The following is a 9953-nucleotide window of genomic DNA, read 5'->3' as shown; positions in this document are numbered from 1 at the left end:
AATGAGAAAAGAACTGCATTTTAATTTTATTCCAGTGATAGGAAAATTAGTTATTTTACATTAAAAACCTTAATATGGTCTGAAAATCTTAACAATTTTTTTATCATCTGAAATGACTTTAATGGATTTTCTCTAGTACGCAATTAATATAAATCCATTTTGTTTTATTGAGGTCAAACTATATTCCCTTGTCTTGCTCCCCAGGAGAAGTAAATGAGGTAAAAATTAGCTCACTGTGGTTACAGTCATTTTATTTGCTGCATAAAGGAGAGGACTAGCAAAAGGGCAAGCTGATACCTCACAAATATCAAGCGCTTTATGTTAAGCCAGAGTTCCTGTGATGTAAGGGGAAAATCAGAAAGTAGGAAAGACGATTTATAGATAAATGAATCAAAGCACCATTGAAGGTAGTGGTTATTGACTTTTGAAAGCTTTTTTAAAAAAAAAATTAGCATGTGTTTTGCATATAAATTCATCAGGTATTAAGCCACCTAAAAAATTAACTTGGAGTGCCTCATTTCTCTTTATCCTCTTCAACTACAAGTAGAGCTAAATAAAAATATACATTTCCTTCCTTATAGGTGTGATTTTCTTAAGACCTTTAAGCCTACTTTATCATTTCAGTTACAAGTTAATTGAGTACTATACACAAATACATAAGGCATGATTATGCTTTACATGGTGTAGGTATATACATATATGACACAAATATATATACATATGTAAACACACACATAAATAAATGCTACACATATATGCTGGATATTGAAGGTTATTGTTTTTAGTCACTAAGTTGTGTCTGATTCTTTTGAGACCCCATGAACTGTAGCCCACCAGGCTCCTCGTCCATGGGATTTCCCAGGCAAGAACACTGGAGGGGTTGCCACTTCCTTCTCCAGGGGATCTTCCTGACCCAGGGCCCAAACCCATGTCTCCTGGTTGGCAGGCAGATTCTTTACCCTGAGCCACCTGGGAAGACCCAGGCAGCAAAGGTTAGCTTCTCAAGTTCCACTTTATCTTCTAATTAGACAGACTGGAAAACCTAAAAACAAACATCTAGGCTTCCTTGAATGTAAAATTCTTAATGTGAATCTACCATTTTTGTTGCAAGTAAGATTCTTTTTTAAAGCATATGTATTTATGTATGGCCGTGCCAGGTCTCGGTTGTGGCACGGGGACTTTTCCCTGTGCACACAGGCTCCTTCTCTTGCTGTGGCACACACTTGGGCTCAAGTTGTGGCACACATGCTTAATTGCCCGCAGCACGAAGGAGCTTATTTCCCCGACCAGGGATCGAACCCGAGTCCCCGGCACTGGAAGGCAGATTCTTAACCTCTGTGCCACCAGGGAAGTCTCACAAATAAGAGTCTTCAATGCACCTGCATGAGCTATGTGAGACCAAGAAAGATGAAAGAATCCGTCCGTTCCTTTTGGGTTCTTTGTGCTGGCAAGCAATGCGTGGGAATGGGAGTTGCTTTCTGCAGCAATGATTCAGGCTCTATTCAAGAGCTTGTCTGGGTGTTAAGACATGACTGGATCAGCTTCTTCTAGCTTTTAGATCTCTGGATCTTAACTCTAGGTCCTTTCCGTAGATTCCTGGGTGATGAGAGGAAGTGGTTCACAGCAGCAGCTTCACCATAGTCCTGCTTTAGTAAAGATGACTGAATCCTGGGATCAAAATTATGGGCTGTGTCCTTGAACTTATAGCACCATTTATAGTGTTACAGGTGGTAACTCCAAGTAAATTATGAACTCTTCCAGAAGTCATTCTTGGAGGCCCATCTTAGAACCCTTATCCCTCCCTTCTCATAATTTGTGAGCATAAAATTTCATGTATTAAATCTCATGATGTAACTGGATGACATTTGATGTCATTTTTCAGTGTATTCAACTGTTCTCTAATTCACTGGGCTAAATCGGTTACCTGGTACAACTTTCTACAAATCTGCTCACATTCTCCCTCCAGATAATCTGTCCCCTCCAAAGCCCTACATCCAGTCTTCTGTCATTTTCCAAGGAATTCTAGGGACATTTTTGTCAAAGAATTTCCTCTTCTGCATCTTTCTAATTTCAGTTTCCCACTTACGGCCCCTCTCAGTCCCAACCCTGATACCACTTTTATGCTCAAGGTATTTAATGATATAGATTTTCTGCAATTTTGATGAGATGGTAGTTTTTTCTTTTGTATCTTGGGGTAAATATAAATGTTACAACAAACCCCTCTGCTTAAGGTTTATGGAAAAAGAACATCCATAACAACAAAGTAGCAATAACAAAGTCATTCAAAGTCTTCATTCCCTTGGGGGGAGACATTAACTGAAAGAAAAGGTGAATCCATGATTCAGAACTAGATACAGGAAGAACTAGTTTTTTTTAAATTCTGCATTTCTTGCTGTTTTTCTCTTCTCTCCTTGGAATGTCATTGGGGATTTTTCTATGAATTTTCTCCTTCCCTTCTACTCCTGGCAAGACTCACTGGGACAGAGGCTGTCAACACGGTGAGCTAAGATTTCTAACAGACAGTGCTGCCTCCTGGCATCCAGCTCATGACCACAGAGCAGTTTCAAGGCTAATACACTACCGCTGCAGCAGAATGACACCAGCATCTCCAAGGAGCAGTAATGAAATAGAAACATGTTATGGCTACTGGAAACCTTTGTGATAGTTATCCACTTTTTTAAATAGTGAGGCGATGTATCCCTGTCTTTGGGGAACTGCCTCTTACTCCCTCCCTGCTGTCTGCTAACTATCACTGTCAATGTTCCACCATGTGCTACCTACACGGTGGTCTTAGATTCAAGCTAGGCCATTCCTCCTCTCTCTTCCAGGTGTTTGAAAACTGAGAGTGTAAACATACTGGTGGTGAGCCATCTTGGACCTTGCTGATGAGAGCAGCACCCTGAGGATAGGGAGCAACCAGACTGAAGGTGCCTGGGTCCCCAGCTCCCTGCAGCTTCCACACATGCCCTGGAATTATCACCCTTAGGCTATTACATGAAAATAAACATCACCTTTAATCCAGTTTAAGCCAATATAGAGAGGCCACCTATCACAGCCAGGGGAATCAGTAACCTAACTATAACCAGAGGACTTCAGAATAGAAAATGCAGATGTTACAATTAAATTTATGCTTTAAAATAGGAGTCAGGGACTTCCCTGATGGTCCAGTGGTTAAGAATCCACCTTCAGGGGAAGTGGGTTCGATCCCTGGTTGGGGAACCAAGATCCTACATGTAGCAGGGCAACAAAGCCTTGCTGCAACTAGAGAGAGCCCATGGGCCACAAGGGAGACCCTGTGCAGCCAAAAATAAATAAATAAACAAATAAAAGTTTTTAAAGAGGGGAAAAAAGTAGTCAGTGAATGATGGCCTGCAAGCCAATGTCTTCCCATTTTATGTTTCTGTATGACCCATGAGCAAGATGTTTTTTATATTTTTAAATGACTGAAAAAATCAAAATAAGAATATTTTGTGATACATGGAAATTGTATAAAATTTAACACCCATATAAACATCATATAGGAACATAGCCATGTTCATTCATTTATGTATTGTCTATAGTTGCTTTCACATTACACCAGTCTGCTTGAATAGTTAAAACAGAGATCACATTTATTGTCTAGCTCTTTACAGAAAGAGTTACCAGTGCCTGCTTTAGATGATCACCCTCAATTGTTGAAGCAAATTTCCTGAATAATGAAGAGAATAGAATCAAATGAGAGCCAATGAGAAGGTTATCCAGTGGTCTAGGTAAGAGATCAAATTAGTTCTCCCCAGTAGGAAGAGTGTATCTGAACAAACTCCAGGAGATAGTGAGGGACAGGGGAGCCTGGCCTGTTGTAGTCCATGGGTCACAAAGAGTTGGACATGACTCAGCGGCTGAACAACAAGTGAGATTAACACAATAGAGAAGATTCGTCCCAATAGAAGTATTGAGATCATAACAGAATATGTCCTTTCCTAAAATTTCCATGTATATGACCAACTATTAAAATAGAAACCTTTGTCCCATTCAAAGTTGATAACTGTCAAACCTCTACTAGGGATCTACCAGAGAAGCCCAAATCCATTACCATTACCCTCTCTGAACTTTACCGATATTTGTTTCCTTCATCATATTTAAGTCCTAACTTGACCCCCAGCAGAAATTTCTCCTGTCTGGTCTCAAGTGACAAGACTTCTAGAACATGTCTTCTCACCTCCTCTCACACAATCAACAAAGTAGATACCATGCCATCTTCAGACAACTTTCTTGGAACTCTAATTCAGGTTTTAAAAGAACTGTTGTTCTCAGTTTCAAAATTTATACTCACTGCTATAAAGATTTGCTTGTAAAAAACTGGAACTGCATAAATATTATACCATCATGCATGTACATTCTATAAATAATAGCTAAGTCATTACATAGATATTTTTAATAAGTCAACTGAGATTGATCTGTTAAAGTCTCATTTTAAGGCTTCCTAATCAATGAGTAGACCAAAATGAAACTCATGTAATTTCCCCCTGCCATTGTAGCTCTGATGTTTTATTTACAACAGATGTGATTTTAAATAAGAAAAAGCTGTATTTCAAATCCACCTGAGATGATGTATACACTGTTGCGATTCATTCATCATTCCTTCATTCATTCACTCCTCCATCTAACAAATGTTTACCACATGCCTATTATGATCCAGTGGGGATGTCAGACCCTGAGATACTAGAGATTGAACTTTTTTCCTTAGAGAGCATATGATTTAGTGAGCGACCCAATCAACAGGCTGGCACACACCCTGTGATGAATGCTGAACTGTAAATAGGGCAATGGATACATAGAAAAGGATCCAGACTAGTTAGGAGGAGATAGGGGAAGGCTTCCAATGGAAGCGATGTCCAAGCAGAGACCTAGAGTGTGAGCAAGACTTATTCAAGATAAAAGGGAAGAGCAGGGAAAAGGAATAGCACGTGGACAGACTGGGGAGAGGGAGTGTGCATAAACAAATGGCCCCTTCGTATCAGAGGTGCAGTCAGAGTCTCCTCTTGGGGTTATGGGCCACTCTTCAACTTTCTCGTCCTCCCCATGGTCTGAACAGGCACCGCTTTTGGAGATGTGCTCAGGACCACAGGTGTTCCCCCTGCCTCCCACACCCACCCCCTCCAGATACATCACTGATTCAGTAAGTGAAAGAAGTTCCTTGTGGCTGAAAATCAAAGACAAGGGTGTGATGAGCAAAGCAATGATAAGGATGGCATGCAGAGGGCCCAATATTAGTTGGGATTTCATTTCCTGGCCCTTTCCCTGTCTTGCCACCAATCCATTTGACTGGTGAATCCTTGAAGCATCCATCCCTGCCCATTGCCTAGTCAACTGTCCCCAGCTGGCCCTGACACTAGAGAACACCATGCCAGGGCTACAGGGGTTGATAAGTAATCAAGTGTGCATCTAATGAGCTGTCAGTTCTGACTTTTCCCTTAGAAGGGAGTATAGGTAGAATGCTTTCTTTATGAGCTCATAACTGGGCTCTGATTTCTAGGCTCTTCCAAAACAAAATGGGAAAAACATGAAAGAATTCAAATTGTTGCCTTTTTCAATCAGGAGGCAGCATGAATAGGAAAGTAATAGTCTACCTAATTACATTTCCTAATCTATACCCAACTTGAAGGAAACAAAATATGCATCATTGTTACAAACATTATTGTGTTTGACCTGATTTTCCTCTCTTATAACATTTGAATATTCTACTTCACTTCCTCGGGTCTATGGTACAATGATCTGTATTGTCCCTGAGTCATGTTTTCCAAAACAGGTGGAGGAAAAAACATGAATTAAGAATTTCCTTACCGAAAATTTTTAGAATAACGGAATGTTTACTGAAAATTGGTTCACATTTGCTAGCATCCTGACAGGTTTAACTCAGAAAGCATCCATAGCTCAGGAAATCATACTGGCGAGTTTTTGTTGAACTTTCTCAGCAGCCACCAATTAAATTCCATTTTCACTTGATGGTAAGTAAGCTCAGACTTCAGTGAGTTGATGTGGAAAGAAACATAGCTTCCTTCTCTTAATAGCTGGAGACAACCTAAATGTAAGCAATCAAAACAAGTATTCACAGAACTTTCAAACAGCATCTTCACTCGACAGGTCCTGGGCAACACACACTGGAGAGCAGACACAGCCATGATTTTTCAAAAAACCAAGTAACTAGCCTGTTTTCAATTATACCCCCATGGAGCCAACAGCTGAAGCCAGTGCAGGCGAGGGTATTGGGTTGGCCAAAAAGTTCGCTAAGGTTTTTCTGTAAGATGGGAACAAACTTTTTGGCCAACTCAATATGTAGGTGTTGTCAAGTCAGTAAATAGATTTGGAGATATTTTATAACCTTGGCCACACTGTAAAAATGAGAGGTTTGTTCTCACATCTTGATATTAATATATGAATAAATAACAACTTCCATTTCTCTCCTGCTCACACTGCCAAACACTAGGTTTGGGTCAATGTGTATCTCCCTAAAAATAAGAAAAACACTATAAAAATATAGCAAAATAATTTATGTATATTTTACATAGTAATGCTGTCTTATTTTCAGTTATGTATTTTATGTTATGACTTTAAATATCTGGTCATGCTATAGATGTTAATAAAGTTGCATCAATCAATCTTTTCATTGATATAGGAAATTGTGCTCCCATAATTAAACTGGTCTGGATGAGGATAGGTATATATAGGTATCAACTTTGATCTGACAAGAAAAAATATTACAGAAGTTACAGGTATAATGTGCAAACTATACGTGCAAGAGTGCAAACATACACACACACACCACAGTTTTTATGCTAGAATTGCTATATTTTAAAATAAAATAAAATTATGCTCTGATAAAATAGCCTCTAACATCAGGAAAAATCAGGACTATAAGGCATTTTTATAAACTATTTTGAATAAATGTGTTTTCATTAAAATCAGGTAGAGTTGGCAAAACAGGGCAGTTCTTTTTGGTCCACCTTATGCAATTATGTTATTTGTAAACAGTGCTTCTAAGATGATTAAAAACTTGTAATGAGCTAAGTATTTGATTGAGGTCTTATTAGAATGTTAATTTCCTTAGTGGATAGCTTTTCTGTAGACCATAAAAAGACCTTCTTTTTGTCGGGGGGTTTATTGTTTACACTTTCACCTACATGTCCTCATTTAATCCTTAGGACAATGCTGTGAAACATTTAATTTTCCCTCCTTTATACAGATGCAAAAAACCAGAGATTCAGTCATGTTAAGAAGCTAGTCCCAGGCCACACACACAGAAAAAGTGACAAAGTCAATATACAAATCCATTTCTTCTTATGCTATGGCTTTTTCACTGATGAAACAAAGTATTAGCCCAGCTGGTAATCAAATTATCACTAATTCTTCATTAGTGGAAGGAGGTAATGAGGTTTCACTTTATCATTTACAATTCAGAGATGCAACTTTCAGGCCTGCACAAAAATTACATCTACTGTGATGGTAACAGATTACATTCATGGTAATACATATACGCTCATGGTTTAGGATTTATAAGGCAATTTTTATCCGCCTTTTTTTTTAGTGAAGTATTTTATATTATGATTTGAAATATCTAATGGGCTTATAAGACATTTCAGGCCCTCAAAACATTTTAGGAAAACTCGATTCACTGACCTTTCCTAATGACTTCTTCCACCTCTGCCTCTGCCTTCGGTGATCATGGAAGCTGTGACTCCAAACGAGACATCCTGGTCATGGGCACGGCTTTCCAAACATTCCTGTTTCCTACTTAACTATTTCGGCTATGACCCTGTAGCCTTATCAGGCCCTGAAGTCCATCATACTGGGAAAGTTACCAGCCCTGATGTACCTAACCACCTGTGTTTTCCAAATTTCCCCTACATAGCTGAGCACCACTGGAGAGAGTCACTCAATGCATCACCCTAAGTTCAAGGTTATTGGTTATCTCCCTCAAGTGACTCTCAACACCACCTGTAATTCACTCTGGATGGAAACTTTCTACAATCATGCTAAGTCGCTTCGGTTGTGTCCAACTCTTGCAACCCCATGGACTGTAGCCCACCAGGCTCCTCTGTCCATGGGATTCTCCAGGCAAGGATACTGGAGTGGGTTGCCATGCCCTCCTCCAGGGGGTCTTCCTGACTCAGGGATAAAACCCATGTCTCTTATTTCTCTTGCACTGACAGGTAAGTTCTTTACCACTAGTGCCACCTGGGAAGCCCCTTCTCCACTCTTTAGTAAAATAATAGCCCTGATTTCCCCTGACCTTTGTCCTTAGATGATGACTCCCTTTTTATTCCTTTGAGAGGAAGTAAAACCTAGTGAAAGGAAACCCTTCTACCTCCCTTCATCAAATATACAAGGTAGATTTATCTGCATTCACTCTATTCTTTCCATCAACAAATGTTTATAGAAAGCCTACCATACTCCACATATTGTTCTGAAAACCAGAGCTAAATCTGGAAACAGGAAAAAATCCTTCTGTCCTATATAGTTACTGTAGCCCACCAGGCTCCTCTGTCCATGGGATTCTCCAGGCAAGGATACTGGAGTGGGTTGCCATGGCCTCCTCCAGGGGGTCTTCCTGACCCAGGGATTGAACCCAGGTTTCCTGCAATGCAGCAGATTATGTACCATCTGAGACACCAGGTAAGCGGGTGGAATTACCTACCAGAGAATAAATAAATAATTTAAGGGAGGGGAAAGTGAAGTTGTGAAGAATGACAGGATACTGGCTTAGGCCACAACTGGGGATGGCCATAAAAGGAGGCGACATTAAGATACAGTGTTCTGACCCACCCACGTCTTCTTCCCCTCCCCCTCCCAGGAAACGCTGGGGCGCAGCACCCAGGCTGTCTCTTGGTTGCAGTGGGTACAGAGAGTCCAGAGCGCTTCCAGGGCAAGTACTCCCGATTGTGACGTCACATCCGTCCCCTTGGCAGTGGAGCGTGTCACTAGGAAGGAAGGATCAGTTGGAGAAGAGCCAACAAGATGGGTTGCTGGCAGTGTCTGAGTAACACTGAGTGGAGGCCTCAGGGGGCTGGAGCCTTGTGAACAAGGAACCTGCTTTCCACCACTTGAAAGAGAGCAAGCCCTGAGCCTTTGGAGTGGGAGCAGTGACTCCAAGACCCTAGACGACCGGAGAACTAACCCTCGGGAGTATCAAGCAGTGAGAACTCACACGAAGCCACTTGGACACAAGACCCGGCATCACCCAACCAGCAGTAGCACCCTGTGCAGGAAGCTCATCTAAACAACAAACAAGCAAAAATACCAACCCAGTCATTAGCAGGCAGGATTACCACCTCACTCAGCCTCACCCATCAGAGGAAAAACAATAACAACAAAGCTCACACAAATCTCACCCTATATGAAGCTTACATAAGCCACAGGACCAAACTTAGGAGGGAAGAAACCAAAAGGAAGAAGGAATTCAAACTTGAAAGCTTGGAAAAGGACTCCTCAAACACAATAAGTTAAAAAATAATAATGAAAGGGCAGAGAAACACTACACAAAGGAAGGAACAACTAGAAACACAGAAGTCCAAAAAAATCAAGGAGAAATAGGTAAACTACCTGAAAAACAATTCAGAATAATGATAGTACAGATGATCAAAACCCTTGAAAACAGAATGGATAAAATGCAAGAATCAATTAACAAAGACCTAGATGAATTAAAGAATAAACACACAAACAATACAACTATTGAAATTAAAAATACTCTAGAAGTAATCAATAGCAGAATATCTGAAGCAGAAGAACAAATCAGTGAGCTGGAAGATAAAATGGTGGAAATAACTTCTGAAGAGCAGAATAGAGTAAAAAGAATGAAAAGAACTGAGGATAGTCTCAGAGACCTCTTGGATAATATCAAAAACACCAACATTTGAATTATAGGGATCCCAAAAGAAGAAGAGAAAAAGAAAGGGTATGAGAAAATTTTTGAAGGG

At 40.2% G+C, this 9953-nt stretch overlaps 1 long non-coding RNA gene across 1 annotated transcript; it reads right to left on the bottom strand.

Annotated features, from left to right (window-relative positions):
• Positions 1-5784: 5784 nt before the first annotated feature.
• LOC139030904 (uncharacterized) lies at positions 5785-8849 on the bottom strand. Its single transcript, XR_011483344.1, has 3 exons — positions 8675-8849; positions 7657-7708; positions 5785-6061 (listed from the first exon to the last, which is right to left on the bottom strand). It is a non-coding gene; the product is annotated as an uncharacterized lncRNA (long non-coding RNA).
• Positions 8850-9953: the final 1104 nt, after the last annotated feature.

The sequence above is a fragment of the Odocoileus virginianus genome, chromosome 24 (genome assembly GCF_023699985.2).
Source record: "Odocoileus virginianus isolate 20LAN1187 ecotype Illinois chromosome 24, Ovbor_1.2, whole genome shotgun sequence".
Classification (NCBI taxonomy): domain Eukaryota; kingdom Metazoa; phylum Chordata; class Mammalia; order Artiodactyla; family Cervidae; genus Odocoileus; species Odocoileus virginianus.
This window is presented reverse-complemented; position numbering and strand designations above follow the sequence as displayed.